The 14,759-nt window shown below is 45.5% G+C and overlaps 1 pseudogene; it reads left to right on the forward strand.

Moving 5' to 3' along the window:
• Nucleotides 1–14,759, forward strand: part of LOC132226656 (jun dimerization protein 2-like) — an 81,291-nt pseudogene that overhangs the window by 2,966 nt on the left and 63,566 nt on the right.

Below are 14,759 nucleotides of genomic sequence, written 5' to 3' on the forward strand. Positions count from 1 at the left end.
AGGCTGGCAGGGGAGGGCATTTTGGGGCAACCAGGCCAACAGGGGAGAACAGTTAGGGCATCCCCCACGGGGTCCCCAATTAGAGAGGTGCAGGCTGGTCTGAGGAAACACGCCCCCTCCATGCACAAATTTTGTGCACCAGGCCACTAGTCCTATCTAATAAAAGAGAAACATGGTAATTAGCATACGTCCACTACCCTTCCCATTGGCTAATCAGTGAGATATGCAAATAAACTGCCAGCCAAGATGGCGACCGGCAGCTAGGCAGCTTGACGCTAACATGAGGCTTGCTTGCTTCAGTGACGGAGGAAACCAACATTCCCCTCCTGCCTTGCTGGCCTCTGAGCTTGAAGTTTGAAACATTGTTACAAATATAGAAGCTAAACAAAACCCCAGAAACCTGCTTTCAGCCCGCAGGGATCTCAGAGCTGGAGTTGATACAGTGTTTCGATTATAGAACCCAAACAAACCAGATACCTGCTTTCAGCAGCCGAGGCCTCAGAGCTGGAGCCAGAGCTAAAGCTGGCCCAGAATAAAAAATAAGAAAAAAAGGAGCAGTTGGGAGCCTCAGTCACCCGCCAGCCTGAAAAGAGCCCTCAGACCCTCACTCAGACTAGCCAGGCACCCCAGTGGGGACCCCCACCCTGAAGGGTATGTGACCAGCTGCAAATAGCCATCATCCCCTCACCCAGACTGGCCAGGCACCCCAGTGGGGACCCCCACCCTGATCCAGGACACCCTTCAGGGCAAACCAGATGGCCCCCACCCATGCACCAGGCCTCTATCCTATGTAGTAAAAGGGTAATATGCCTCCCGGCACCCGAATCAGTGTGACAGGGGAGCACCCAAACCCCTGATCGCCCTGCAGCTCTGTGTGTGACGGGGCAGGGCCAAAACCTCCCTATTGGCCCTGCTCTGTTCCTGACAGGGGAAGGTGCCCCAACCCCCTGATCAGCCCTGCTCTGTGCCTGATAGGGGGGAGCTCCCCAACCCCCTGATCGCCTTGTGGCTCTGTGTGTGACAGGGTGCGGTGCCCCAACCCCCTACCCCCCACAGTCCCTGCTCTGTGTGTGATGGGGTAGAGCCATAACCTCCCCGTCGGTGCTGCCCTGATTGTGAGAGTGGCGGTGCCCCAACCCCCTGATCGGCCCTGCTCTGTGGGTGATAGAGGGTGGTGCCCCAACCCACTGATCCGCCCTGCTCTGTGTGTGACAGGGGGTGGCGCCACAACCTCCCTATCGACCCTGCCTTGAGTGTGACAGGGGGCGGTGCCCCAACCCCCCTATCGGCCCTACCCTGAGCGTGACTGAGGGTGGCATTGCAACCTCCCTATCGCCCTGCTCTGTGCATGACAGGGGGCGGTGCCCCAACTCCCCAATCAGCCCTGCTCTGAGCCCAACCAGGGGCTGCACCTAGGGATAGGGCCTGCCCTCTGCCACCCCGGAGCAGGCCTAAGCCAGCAGCTCGTTATCTCCCAAGGGGTCCCAGACTACGAGAGGGCACAGGCCAGGCTGAGGGACCTCCCCTCCCTCCTGAGTGCACAAATTTTTGTGCACCAGGCCTCTAGTATACTAATAAAAGGGTAATATTTTAATTAGACTGGATAGATCATATATCTTCCGGACATCACCAGACGTCCTTCTGGACTAAGCCGCAGTGGCAGGGGCCTAGGCAGAGGAAGTTAGGGGCCATCAGGTAGGTAGGCCAGTGGTTAGGGGCGATGAGGCAGGCAGGCAGAGCCTCATGATCCATTGCTTCAAAATGGGAGACCCAGGCCGCCTGTCACAGCCTTTGGGAGGGACACTTGGTGGCTGGTGGCTGGGAGGTGGTGGCTGCGACGGGAGACGCTAGCAGCAGTGGATGCTGCAGGGTGGAGCTGGTGCCATGGAGGCTTCTTAGCAGGCATGGTGCCTGCAGCCTCTGTCCATGGCTTCTGCAGGGCTGGACTGCCACTCCTCCTGCTATAATGCCTGGGCAGATCCATGACCCTTCCATGAATGTGGGCTCTCTGCCAGGGCTTGGCCCCCTGACCACACTCCCCAGCTCAGCCCTGACTGTAGAGGAGCTGAAATATGCTGACATCCACAACATTGTTGCCATGATCACCCCTTTGCACTTCCTGGAGGTGAAACTGGGCAAGAGGCCTCATCCTGTGAAAAGTGAGCTAGATGAGGAAGAGGAGTGGAGGAAAAGGCACCAGGAAAAGAACAAAGTGGCGGCAGCCCCATGCCAGAACAAGAAGAAGGAGCAGAAGGCGTTTCTGCAGCGGGAATCTGAGTGGCTGGAGCTCATGAATGCTGAGCTGAAAAACGCAGGTGGAGGAGCTGAAGCAGGAGCAGTAGCAGCTCATCCTGATGCTCAGCTGACATTGCTCCACATTCATGTCAGGACCAATAGCATTAAGATCCCCAACTCAGAAGGCAACCCACCACTGGAGCAGCTGGAGAAGAAGTCACCATGGGCTGGGAGGAGGAAGAAGAGGAGAAGGAGATGAGCAGAGGGAGGAAGAGCAGAGTCCCAGAGGGCTCTTCCTTGCTACATGGAAAACTCTTCAATGAGGCTCAGCACAGCCAGCATTGGCCAGGCTTTTTTGTGAAACTCAGATCAGCCACACCAGGGGAAGAAACCCAGGCTGATGAAACCCAGGACCAAGTGTTGAGACCAAAGTATTCCTGAGGGTGGGCTGTTCTGCCTGGGGCCAGGATTGCAAGAGGCATCACAGAGGCTTTGGGTCAGAGAGACGCCCAACCTGGTAGCTTCTCTGGCCTCTCTGCCAGGGCACCCCCCAAAGAATCTCCAAGCAGCCAGGAAAAGCCATGACTTGCAGCCAAAATTAGGCTGAGTATGGAACTCAGAGTGAAACTGCAATCTGCCTTCCCCCAGCCCTGACCCTGATCCTGATGCAAGGCTGGAGAAGGGCATAGTGATGGACTCTGCTGTACCCACCCACCATGGTCCAGCTAAGTCCCGCCTGGAGTGGCAGCCATGGCACACCCTCACTGGCCCTGCTGGAGCTGCTGTGGGCACGAGGCACTGGTGCCCTGCCAAAGCACATATTCACTGAATGTTTACAGACTGGCTGTCCTGGCAGGGCTTTCAACTGCACAAGTTTTTTATACTTTCTTTTTTTAAAAATATTTTTTACAAAAAAAGAGTTTAGCCCTAGCCGGCTTGGCTCAGTGGATAGAGCGTCAGCCTGCAGACTGAAGGGTCCCAGGTTCGATTCCGGCCGAGGGCACATGCCTGGGTTGCGGGCTCGTTCCCCAGTAGGGGGTGTGCAGGAGGCAGCCATTCGATGATTTTCTCTCATCATTGATGTTTCTATCTCTCTCTCTCCTTCTCCCTTCCTCTCTGAAATCAATAAAGAAATGTGTTTTTTTTAAAAGAGCTTATACAAGCAATACATAAATGGATTTCTATAATTACTCAATGTGATACAGTATAAATATCCTATGGTTTGTTTGTTATGACCAGATATTCAGCAGTTATGGCCATTGCGTGTAACTTCTAAGTACTGTAGTCTCTGAGTGTTGGGGGTGGCAGAGGTGGAGGTGCAGTGCGTTTCCAACCTGGTAAACCCTTCATAGTACTCAGTTCTGTATCGTTCAGTAAACGTTACACTTACTTAAAAAGAAAACAAAGAGAGAGGGAGGCCCAGGCTACCCATCCAGTGGCACTGCAGTGGGTGGGTGGGGCCTCCCTCTGTAAGGTGATTGATCTGGACCCTCCCTCCCCCTCCATGGATTGCCCCAGAGAGGGAGGCCCAGGCCACTGTCCAGCAACACTGTGGCAGGTGTGCGGGGCTGGTCAGTGACCACCCTGCAAAGAGAGGCTCAGGCCAGCCAAGAGATCACACCCCATGCCTGTCGCCTGCAGAGTGAGGTGAGTGGGGGAAGGGGAAGGGGGGGACAGCACTGCACAGATGGCAAGCAGTGGCAGCAGTGGGGGCAGGACCAGCTGCCAGCAGCCAGGGGAAGAAAATCCCTGATAGCCCCTGATCTCAGGCCAGGCCTAGGGACTGGGTCCTTGATTGCGAGAGGGTGCAGGCTGGGCTGAGGGACACCCCCCACCCCCCACCAGTGCACGAATTTTAGTGCATCTGGCCTCTAGTATATATATATATATATATATATATATATATATATATATATATATATATATATATATATATATAATTTCCAGAGGGAAATTGGTTGATTGGTTGGGAGTAGTTGGAGGTAGACAAAGGGAATACAAATGTATACATAAAGAGACCTTTGGGTAATAGGTGTACAATGGCGTGTGCAGATAATGTTTTATTCAGTTATGCACTCAAAATCTGCATGGCACTCCAATGAGTTCAATTAAAATTAATCTTACCTAATAATAGACAAACATGTAAATTGACCATCCCTCTGCTACGCTCACCAGCCAATCAGGAGAGTATGCAAATTAACCCAACAAAGATGGCAGTTAATTTGCGTACATAGGTGCCCAGCGGCCTGGGTCCCAGGAACATCATCAGGTACCCAGGTCATTCCAAGGTAGAGCAGCCTAGGAAGGGCCTGAGCCAGGGGGCTCCTGAGCCTGTGATCAGAGCCGAGAGGTGGAGCCCACAATCAGAGGAAGAAGTGGGGGAGCTGGCATTTGGAGGGAGCTTGGGGTCCCCTGCCCAGGCCCCGAGGCTTTAGGCCTGGGCAGGGGCTGAGCCAGGGATTGGTATGAACAACAGAGGAAACACCTTTTCTGACCTCTCATTGGCTAAGCTCCCTGTATGCCACTGGTAATATTCTTAGTAACTTGGGGACTAAAAATCCAAAATGGTGATCTAGGGTTTTTCCACCACACTTCTTGAGAAAAAAAAGCAAGTCCACTGCTGGAGGGCTAAGAAATGTTATATCCTGTCCTAGCCAGTTTTGCTCAGTGGATAGAGCCTCAGCCTGCTGACCGCAGGGTCTGGGTTCAATTCTGATAAGTATATGTACCTAAGTTGCAGGATCCTCCCTGGCCAGGGCCCAGGTCAGGGCTCATGCAGGAGGCAACCAATCAAAGTGTTCCTCTCAATTTGATGTTCCTGTCTGTCTTTCCCTTTCTCTTCCACATTCTCTAAAAATCAATGGAAACATATCCTTAGGTGAGGATAAAAACAATAATAAAGAAAGAAATGTCATATCCTATGAAAGACACATCTTGAAAATGCCTAAAGAAAGTTGTCATTTTTTCATGGTGAAGGGACTGGAGTCCGTGTTGATGAAAACACCTTGGTGGCTGCAGTGACTGGCAGTGGCTGCAGCAGCAGGGTAATGGGTCTGGTGCCTTCCCCTGATCAGCCTGGTCACCTCCCACAAAGGGAGGCCAGACTGTGGTTTAGGCTCACTCCCAAAGGGGAGCAGGGAGCAGGCCTAAGCCTTCAGTAGGATATCCCCTGAGGGCTCCCAGTATGTCAGAGGGGGAATGCTGGGCTGAGGGATCCCTCCCCTCCAAGTGCACGAATTTTGTGCACTGGGCCCCTAGTAACTAAATAAAACTTATGAATTGTTAAAAATTCTATATCACATATCACAAGTATTACATCAACATGATCTATCATACTTTGTCATCATTTATTAAGCCATCAACTAACTATACTAATAAAAGAGAATCATGCAAATTAACCATCACTCCACCACTCCATCACACCCACAAGCCACGCCCACCAGCCAATTAGGAGTGAGCATGCAAATTAACCTAACTAAGATGGTGGCAGCCATGGAGCTGGAACGAGCAAGGGGCTTGGGTTGCCCCCGGTGATGGAGGAACCTAAGCTTCTCACCTGCCCTGGCTGGCCCTGGGCTCTGCTCAAGGCTACAGAATTTCATTTATAGAACATAAATAAATCCCAGATACCTGCTTCCAGCCTGCCTTGGCCTCTGCTCAAGGAGGCACTGAAAAAAAAAAAGAAAAAAGGAGAGGCTGGGAGCTTGGATCTCTGGGGGGTGTGGCCAGCCTGAAAACAGCCATCAGCCCCTCACCTAGGCTGGCCAGGCACTGCAGGAGGACTCCCACCCTATTCCGAGACACCCTTCAGGGCAAACCAGCGGGCCTCCACCCATGCACCAGGCCTCTATCCAATATAATAAAAGGGTAATATACAAATTGACCCTAAGAGCAGAATGACTGATAATGACTGCTCACTGTGACACACTCTGATCACCAGGGGGCAGATGCTCAATGCAGGAGCTGCCCCCTGGTGGTCAGTGTGATTCCACAGGGGGAGCTCTGCTCAGCCACAGCCAGGCTGACAGCTGCCAACACAGCGCTAGTGGCGGGAGCCTCTCCCACCTCCTCAGCAGTGCTAAGGATGTCCAACTGCAGCTTAGGCCGGCTCCCCACTGGCAAGTGGACATCCCCCGAGGGCTCCCAGGCTGCCAGAGGGATGTCTGGCTGCCAGCTTAGGCCTGATCCCCGGGGGAGCAGACCTAAGCCAGCAGGTGAACATCCCCTGAGGGGTCCCAGACTGCGAGAGGGCACAGGCCCCGCTGAGGGACCTCCCTGAGTGCACAAATTTTTGTGCACCAGGCCTCTAGTCAACTACATAAAACAACTTTGGTGTAAATTTACTAATAATATTCTTCAAAGAACCAAAGAAAAGAATATAATCTGAGGGGGACCAAAAATGTGAGAATATTTGCATATTTAGCAAGGAGGCCATTTCTTGGAAATACTAGCTTGTCTATATTAAAATAATAGCACTATATTCTTAGGCATCCAACCTAAATGCAGACAGTGTTTTTTCTTTTTTTTAATTAAATCTTTATTGTTCAGATTATTACATTTGTTCCTCTTCCCCCCCCCATAACTCCCTTCCTCCCAGTTCCCGCCCCACCCTCCACCCTCACTCCCCACCCACTGTCCTCATCCCTAGGTGCACGATTTTTGTCCAGTCTCTTCCCGAATCTCCCACACCCCTTTCCCCCCCAAGAATAGTCCATTCATTCCCTTTCTATGTCCCTGATTCTATTATAATCACCAGTTCATTCTGTTCATCAGATTATTTATTCACTTGATTCTTAGATTCACTTGTTGATAGATGCATATTTGTTGTTCATAATTTGTATCTTTACCTTTTTCTTCCTCTTCCTCTTCTTAAAGGATACCTTTCAGCATTTCATATAATCCTGGTTTGGTGGTGATGAACTCCTTTAGCTTTTCCTTATCTGTGAAGCTCTTTATCTGACCTTCAATTCTGAATGATAGCTTTGCTGGATAAAGTAATCTTGGTTGTAGGTTCTTGGTATTCATCACTTTGAATATTTCTTGCCACTCCCTTCTGGCCTGCAAAGTTTCTGTTGAGAAATCCGCTGACAGTCGTATGGGTATTCCCTTGTAGGTAACTGAGTTACTTTCTCTTGCTGTTTTTAAGATTCTCTCTTTATCTTTTGCTCTTGGCATTTTAATTATGATGTGTCTTGGTGTGGTCCTCTTTGGATTCCTTTTGTTTGGGGTTCTCCACGCTTCTTGGACCTGTAAGTCCATTTCTTTCACCAGGTGGGGGAAGTTTTCTGTCATTATTTCTTCAAATAGGTTTTCAATATCTTGCTCTCTCTCATCTTCTGGCACCCCTATAATTCTGATGTTGGTGCGCTTGAAGCTGTCCCAGAGGCTCCTTACACTATCCTCGCATTTTTGGATTCTTTTTTCATTTTGCTTTTCCGGTTGGGTGTTTTTTGCTTCCTCGCATTTCAAATCATTGACTTGATTCTTGCGCTCTTCTGGTCTGCTGTCGGGAGTCTGTATAATATTCGTTATTTCAGTCCGTGTATGCTTAATTTCTAGTTGGGTCCCCAACATATCATCGAGGGTCTCATTAGTTTTCTTGTAGATCTCATTAAGTTTATTGGCGGCTTCTAAACAGTTCTTGAGAGACCTTAAAAGTGTGGTTCTGAACTCTATATCTTCCATTGACAATTTTGTCCTGTTTCTTTGTCTCCGCATTTTGTTATGCTTCCTTGGTGAACCCTCTAGTGGTCTTTGTTCGCAGTCTTATAGTTAAGCCTTGATTGTTGTAGCTAATCCCAGGGAGGGTTTGACCTCCAGGCCAAGTGGCTATGAGAATCAGCTGTGTCAGCAGTGAGAGAACTTCTGTCCTCTAGGGAGGTGCTAATCTAGCCTTTGCCTGAGGCTATCCGGCAAATGCCTCTGTGCAGGGCTTGGGAGGGGCGGGTCGCACAGGATCAACAGGGTGGGCCGGAGAGAGCAGTTATGGCGGCTCTCAGTCCTGTCCCCAGGGGCTCTGCCTCTCTGAGTCCCAGCACCCGCTGCAAAGCTCGGAGAGAAAGCTGCACTCGCTCTGACCGAAGCCAGACAGTCCCGCTTCTCCTGTTTGAGTCTGGGTCCCTAAAGACTCGCCTGTATCTGGAGCTCAGAGTCTGCAACTCCCTCCCGATTGAAAACAACAACCGCACCCTCCGCCGCCAGCCCGCTCCGCGCACTCCGCACCTCAGAATTTGACTTCAGCACTGCGCCTCCTCTGAGTGTCCGTATGCGTTTCTCTTTCCTCCTAGTTGTAGGACTTCCACTCAGCCAGCGTTCCTGTGGTTCTGGGTGATGTCCGTTCTGTCTTTTAGTTTCACTTTTGAAGTAGTTGTTCAAAGCAGCAAACTCCGGCGTTAACCTATGCCGCCATCTTCGTTCTCCGCAGGCAGTGTTAATGGAAGTATTTTATTGCAAAATAAGTCAAAATGTATAAGTTTCTCTCTCTTTGGAAATAATTCATGAAGAACTATAATTATTTGTGTTGTTTGTTGGGCAGCCAAAGTATATAAAAGTAGGCACCTTCATGTATCACCAATGGAGTGCATATCTTATCAGCCTGTATAGGAAGCAATTTGGCAAAGTACTTTAAATGCCTTACAAGGTCATTAATTTTCATTGAACTCAGTAATATAATTTTAAGGCAACTTTCTGAAAAACTATATGTATAAGGAAAATCATCACAATTTTTAATTTAAAAAATCTAAATTCTAACACGTGATCATTGATAAAGTTATGGCAAAAGTGAGCAATAGATACTCTGATGATATTCTAATATTAAAAATAATCATAGTGAGAAAAATACAAAATGACATGAAAGTGTTCATTATACAATGATAAATGAAAAGTAAAAGATATGAAAAATATGATAAGAAAATACTGAAAATATAGATGTCAAGGTTTTAGAGTAGATGATTTTGTGTGTTACTTTATCTTTGCATTATCTATTTCTAAGTTATTCATATTGAATGTTTATTACTTCAGTATTTAAAAATGTTTTAAAGTATTAAAAAGAACAATATTTATGAAGAGTTTAAATGACATAGAGGATACTTATGATGTAAAATCAAATGGAGAAAGCAGGTTTGCACAATTTATAGACACAACATTACAATGATAAGAGTACCATTGTGCACCCCTATCTTGGAACAGCTGAGCAACACATTCTTCTTCTCAGCCATTATTTCCCAGAGATAAGTGGGATGCCTATAGGAAGACATTGACCTGGCTCTTAATACCAACTATAGGGCAACTACAGGAAGTTAATAAAATGGAGGCACTAAAAGTAAAGAACACAGAATCAAAGTCTAAGAAATAAACCTCCTGAAACCTCCAGTTGCGAATAAAAACTAAATGAGAAACACCCAAATTTTATTACTTGCAGATCTCCATAAAGAGGATGTCTGCATGGAAAATTCAAAAAATCAAAAGGCAGGTTTATGCTTTAGAACTTGGGGAATTATTATGTAATTTCTTATGGTACCCAACTATCACGTTGATAGATGACCCTGCTTTAGTTCTTGCAAGTGCCTTTCTCCTGAAGACTCACTCCTCACCTATCTCAAGCCACTGTTCATAAATCACCTTGAAAGCCTTCCCCAACCTCTTCCAATTTACCTTACCCTCACACTCCCTGCTACAACCCCCGTTCTACTCTGTTTCTATCAGTTTGATTTTTTTTTGAGATTTCACATATAAGTGAAACATGAAGTTCTTTCTCTGGCTTGTTATATTTAGCACTATGACCTCCAGGTCCATTCATATTTTCTTTTTTTTTAAAGTATATTTTTATTGATTTCAGAGGGGATGGAAAGAGAGAGAGAGGTAGACACATCAATGATGAGAGAGAACCATCGAGTGGCTGTCTCCTGCATGCACCCACCGGGATCAAACCTGCAACATTTGCCCTGACTGGGAATCAAACTGTGACCTCCTGGTTCATAGGTCAACGTTAAACTACTGAGTCATGCTATCTGGGCCATCCATATTTTTGCAAAGGGCAAGATTTCCTTTGTTTTTAAGGCTGATAATATTCCATTATATATAATCACATTTTATTTTATACATTTACATTCCCACAAACAATGTACAAGTATTCTCTTTTATCCATATCCTTGCCAACATTTAATTTTTTTTCTTTTTGATAATAGCCATCCTAAAAAGTGTTAGGTGATATTTAATTGGTATTAATGATTGATAAGGTTGAGCACCTTTTCATATACCTCTTTGCCATTGTACATGTTTTTAGAAAATGTCTATTCAAATAAAATTAAAAAACATTCATTCTGAAAACCAACAGAAGACTAGTTGAAGAGGAGTCTTATAATCAAGGATTTACAGAAACTGCATTGAGACTATATTAAACTGAGGATCAGGAACAGAAAGCATCTAACATTAGCCTGAATCAGAACCCTCCCTAGGATCCCCAAACAAACCTATCAAGTGGCCAGCTTCAGAAAACATCAGAGCAGAATCCAGTAATTTCACAAATAGCATATTAAAAGAGAAATTGTAGCAGGCACTAAACTCTGCTGAGGCAAATTCTTTTTTATTTTTTTCCATTTTTTCTTTCCTTTTTCTTTTTCCTCTTATTCTCCTTTCTTTGCATATTTATTTTCATTCTTTTTCTTATTATTTATTTTTTTTGGTCTGCACAGCTATTTGCACACTGTGGTTGGGATTGAGCCTCTGAGTCAAAGGAGGTAAAGCATAAAATAAATGTTACTGGGGAAATTAGACAGGTATTGTTGTAACGTACCCTGCGAATCATAGAAGGATGCCTCAAGAAGTCGAATTAGGAGAAACCAAGATGGCGGCATAGGTAAACACCAGAGTTTGCTGCCTCGAACAACCACTTCAAAAATACAACTAAAAGACGGAACGGACATCATCCAGAACCACAGGAAGGCTTGCTGAGTGGAAATTCTACAACTAGAAGGAAAGAGAAAAGCATACTGAGACTCAGAGGAGGCGCAGTACGGAAGTAATATACTAAGGTACAGAGGCGCACACGGAGCAGGCTGGCGGCTGAGGGTGTGGTTGCCGTTTACAATTCGGAGGGAGTCTCAGGCTCTGAGCTCCAGTTCCGGGCGGGTCTCTGGGGACCTAGACTCATACGGGAGAAGCGGGACTGTCTGGCATCTGTCAGAACTCGAGGGCACCTTTCTCTCGGAGGGGCTTACAGCAATTGAGAAGTGGGGCCTCTGAGAGCAGCCATAACTGCTAACCCTGCCCTGTTGATCCCATGGTACCCACCCAACCCAAGCCCTGCAGGGAGGCTTTTGCTGGATAGCCTAAGGCAGAGGCTAGATTAGCACCTCCCTAGAGATCCAGGAGCCGTGTACCCAGAGGTCAGGGTGGAACCATAAAGGACACACTCAGGGGCAGACTCAGTGAGCACCAAAGCCCCATTGAAGCAAGTCTTGCACCGGAGGGGTGTCTCCAGCACAGAAGTTCTCCCACTGCAGACACAGCTGATTCTCACAGCCAATTGGCCTTGAGGTCAATTCCTCCCAGTGATAACTACAACAATCAAGGCTTAACTACAACAAGACTGTGCACAAAGACCACAAGGGGGTGCACCAAAAGTGTCCTCCTCAGGTAATTGGGGAGGCTGAACCACTGGGCCCTAGAGGACACTTAGCACAGAAAACCACTTTATCAACACAGGGAAGCATAAAAAATGGATAGACAAAGAAAAAGGACACAAATGACAGAAATGGAGGAAAGCAAACGACTGGATATAGAGTTCAAAACTACACTTTTAAGAATTTTCTAGAAACTGCCAATAAACTTAATGAGACCTACAAGAAATCTAATGAGACCCTCGAGGTTGTGATAAAGGACCAACTAGAAATTAAGCATACACTGACTGAAATAAAGAATATTATACAGACTCCCAACAGCAGACTAAAGGATTGCAAGAATCAAGTCAAAGATTTGAAATACAAAGAAGCAAAAAACACCCAACCGGAAAAGCAAAATGAAAAATGAATCCAAAAATACGAAGATAGTGTAAGGAGCCTCTGGGACAGCTTCAAGTGTACCAACATCTGAATTATAGGGGTGCCAGAAGAAGAAAGAGAGCAAGATATTGAAAACCTATTTGAAGAAATAATGACAGAAAACTTCCCCTACCTGGTGAAAGAAATAGACTTACAAGTCCAGGAATCACAGAGAACCCCAAACAAAAGGAATCCAAAGAGGACCACACCAAGACACATCATAATTAAAATGCCAAGAGCAAAAGACAAAGAGAGAATCTTAAAAGCAGAAAGAGAAAGACACTCAGTTACCTACAAGGGAGTACCCATATGACTGTCAGCTGATTTCTCAACAGAAACTTTGCAGGCCAGAAGGGAGTGGCAAGAAACATTCAAAGTGATGAAAGCCAAGAACCTACAACCAAGATTACTTTACCCAGCAAAGCTATCATTCAGAATTGAAGGTCAGATAAAGAGCTTCACAGATAAGGAAAAGCTAAAGGAGTTCATCACCACCAAACCAGGATTATATGAAATGCTGAAAGGTATCCTTTAAGAAGAGGAAGAAGAAGAAAAAGGTAAAGATACAAATTATGAACAACAAATGCACATCTATCAACAAGTGAATCTGAAAATCAAGTGAATAATCTGATGAACAGAATGAACTAGTGATTATAATAGAATCAGGGGCATAGAAAAGGAATGGACTGAGTATTCTTGAGGGGGACAGGAGTGAGGGAGATGCAGGAAGAGACTGGACAAAAATCGTGCACCTATGGATGAGGACAGTGGGTGGGGACTGAGGGAGGAGGGTGGGGTGTGAACTGGGTAGAGGGGAGTTATCGGGGGTAAAAAGAGGAACAAATGTGATAATCTTAACAATAAAGATTTAATTAATAAAAAAAGGACAAAAAAAAAGAAGTTGAATTAAAGAGTCACATTTATTGCAATCCGGGACTATGAGGGGTCATTACTAAATCTCATAGTAGTTATTTGGACACAGTTCCAGGGTTATATAGGCAAAAAATCACAAAGTTATTGATTACATCTCAGGGTTTGGAATGAGGAACCTGGTTTGCAAAAAAAGCAGTTTGCAGAAGCAGAAATTAAGCATGTCAATTACAGTTTTGGGTCTCCAGATCACTGAATTGACAGAAAAACATCATCTGGGACCACTGGGTTGACAGAAACACATTATCTAGAGCCCTCAGGTCTCGAACCACTGAGTTGGCAGGAAATCATTAGCTAGAGCCATCGAGGCAATTTAGAGTAATTATACTGTCCTGGTCTTAGGACCACTGAGTTGACTGAAACACATTATCTGGAACCCTCGGGTCTTGGGATAATTGTGCTGTCCTGGTTCCCAGGTACAGAGGAATGTGCTTTCTAAAACCAGTAAGGTAACAATCAATGGGATAGTCATTCAATCGAATGGGATGATTTATACAATTCATAAAATCAAAGTAATTTTTCTATTGTTAAGCCAAACAACAGGGTTAGGGTTAAACTACAGTTTCAATCTGAAATGATTGCTACCATACTTCAGTATATGCAAAAAAGTGAAACTAGACCACCAACTTACACCATACACAAGAATAATCTCCAAATGGATAAAATACTTAACTATTAGTTAAAAAAAATTCTCAAAAAAATCTTAGAAGAAGCCATAGGCAGTAAAATCTCAGATATCACTGGTAGCAATATTTTGTGATGATATATTTTGTAGGACAAAGGAAACAAAGGAAAATAAACAAATGGTACTACATCAAACTAAAAACTTATGCACAGCCAAGGAAACCTTCAACAAAATGAAATGGGAGCCCATACTATGGGAGAACATATTTGCCACTGAGACATCTGATAATGAGTTAATTTTAAAAAAATATAAAGAACTTATATAACTCAATACCAGGAACAGAAACAATCCAATTTAAAAATGAGCAAAGGACCTGAATAGACACTTCTCCAAAGACAATATACAGATGTACAATAGATGTATGAAAAAAAATGCTCAACTTCACTAATCATCAGAGAGCTGCAAGCTAAAACCACAAAGACATATTACCGCATACCTGTCAGAATGGCTACTACCAATAAATAAACAGACAACAAGTGCTGGTGAGGATGTGAAGAGTTGGGAACCCTAGTTTACTGTTGGTGGAAATGTAGACTGATGCAGCCACTGTGGAAAACAGTATGGAATTTCAAAAAAAAAAAAAAAAAGGAGCTGTCTTTTGACCCAGTGATATCACCTTGAGGAATATATCCTAAGAAGCCTAAAACACCAATCACAAAGAATATATGCACAGCAGTGTTATTTACAATAGATATAGAAACAGCCCAAGTGCCCATCAGTAGATGACTGGATAAGAACAGCTGTGGTACATTTACATAATGTAAAAAAAAAAAAGGAACTCATCTTTCGCCACAGCATGAATGGACCTGGAGATTATCATGAAATAAGCCAGACATAAAAAAGACAAATACCATATTATCTCACTTATA

The sequence above is a fragment of the Myotis daubentonii genome, chromosome 2 (genome assembly GCF_963259705.1).
Source record: "Myotis daubentonii chromosome 2, mMyoDau2.1, whole genome shotgun sequence".
Classification (NCBI taxonomy): Eukaryota; Metazoa; Chordata; class Mammalia; order Chiroptera; family Vespertilionidae; genus Myotis; species Myotis daubentonii.